Genomic DNA, 1,953 nt, shown 5'->3' with positions numbered 1-1,953 from the left:
GTGTCCTACTGGGCTGGGGTGGAGGGCGCCCTAGTCCATATGGGAGTCACTGAAGAGTTCGGCAGCCCCTCCAGAGGCCAGGCTCGGAGGGACCAAGTGCAGGGCTCACGGTGCACATGCGACATGGGTTCTTTCAGCCGAGCTCGGTCCCGCTGGGTCACACTCCCCAGGGCCCTCCTGTAACTATAAACCCCCTTTCTCCTAGCGCCCCGGGCGCCGAGAACTCTCACCACTCGCAGCTGGCACACGCTGCTCTCCCTCTGCACACTCTGCGCCACACCCTGGGCTCAATCCTGCCACTCCCCTCCCAAATTACTCTGTGGCCGAGTTTTTTTCCTTCCTTCCTTCCCTCCTTTCAGTTAGCAGTTAGCGGTCTTCCTCCCATGCCCCCTTTACCCTCCCTTTTTCCCCCAGTCCCAAACCCTGTGCGGAGGAGCCGTTGGTCACCCAATTAAATAATTGGTGCGCCCCCGCTCACCTCGCCTTCGGCTGGGGACATTTGAGATTGGACAAATACACACACTCAACCGCTCACATGCACACTGGACACACACTAAGGCACTGACACACACGCACACTCATATACCCCGATTATACGCTCACCGAAGTCATGGTGGCTGCACCAGCAACATAGTCAGCCATGCCACAGCCACCTAAACCCGGCATATCCACAGCCCCTGCCCCCACAGACACTCTCAGACCCTCGGACAGACCGAAGCACCCTCCTCACCCTAGCATGAGGGCCAGAAAAGGGAAGCAAAGTTTGCGGTGATATCGCTTTCGGGGAGGGGTGACTGGACCTCCCACGCGCACACACACGTTTGCACACACGTCTTCTCTGGGGTCTCTCAATCTTTCCTCCAAGCTCCTGTCTGAATCCAAGGAAGGGAAATTCGGGCCTGGCATCTCCTGGTGCTGTCAAAGAAGCTAGACTTGGGCGAGCGCGGGCTCATCAGAAAGTGCTGGGGACCCGGACATATTGGAGGGCTGAGCGCTACGCCCAGGGACCCCCATTGCTGAGCTCCACAGCCCGGCCTGGCTTCCAGCCGCGCTCACCTCTACCCTTCGCCACTCCGCAGCGCAGCGAAGGCGGGGAGGCGTGGGGGGGAGCTCGGGGGAGGGGCGCGAAAGGAAATGCCCACCTTCTATCCCTGTCTGAGGGTTCGGTCCCCTGGGTGAAGGCCTCAGATCCGCAGGGATCCAGACGTTTGCTGCCTACCACAGTCTCGGCCTCACTCGACCCTCTCGGCTCCTGGAGCCGGCTGTCTGTCTGCACGTCTATTTTCTCTTCTCCGGCGAGTGCGAGTCGGAGGCCCTTGCCTCACTCTCTCAGGCTTATTTACCACATTCTTGGCCTTGCTCTCCCAGGGGCGCCGAGAGGGTCCTGCGGTCGGTGTTAGGAGTGGAGGTGGAGGTATGAACCTGAGAACTGGAGCATGAGCCCCGCCTCCAGCCCCCCACCCGCCAAGCGCCCAAGCAAGGCCAACCTCCTGTTTTCTGTTCGGTCTCGCCGGGGTCGCCTTCCTGGAGCACTTTGGCTATTGATCCCGCTGAAAGAGCTGGAGCGCGGAGGCTGCGCTTCCCTGGGGACGAAGGGAGTGGGGAGAGGAGTAGGCTGGCGGTTGGGGGAGGGAGTTGATAAACTTCAGGAGAGGATGTAGGGCATTCCTCAATACCCTAGGGCCGCCCCGGCCTCCCTCTGCTGGGCTCGGAGTAGGGCTAAACTAGGGTGGAGGAGTCGGCCCACTGCCCCCCATCCCCGGGCACAGAGCCTCAGCGCGCGGCTGGGAGTCGGGGAACCCCGGCTGGGGCCCAATCAGCAGAGAGGGGTGGGGCATCCGGGTGGGGGCGGGGTAGGAGGAGGAGTTGGGCGGGGGCGCGAGGGGCGGGGAGCCGCCAGCTTCGCCAGCCCAGGCTGCCCAGGCGGTGGCGAAGGCGGCGGTGGCGGCCGGC

This window comes from Ceratotherium simum, chromosome 11 (genome assembly GCF_057802395.1).
Source record: "Ceratotherium simum simum isolate JZ-2026a chromosome 11, ASM5780239v1, whole genome shotgun sequence".
Classification (NCBI taxonomy): Eukaryota; Metazoa; Chordata; class Mammalia; order Perissodactyla; family Rhinocerotidae; genus Ceratotherium; species Ceratotherium simum.
Note: the sequence above shows the minus strand (reverse complement) of the source record.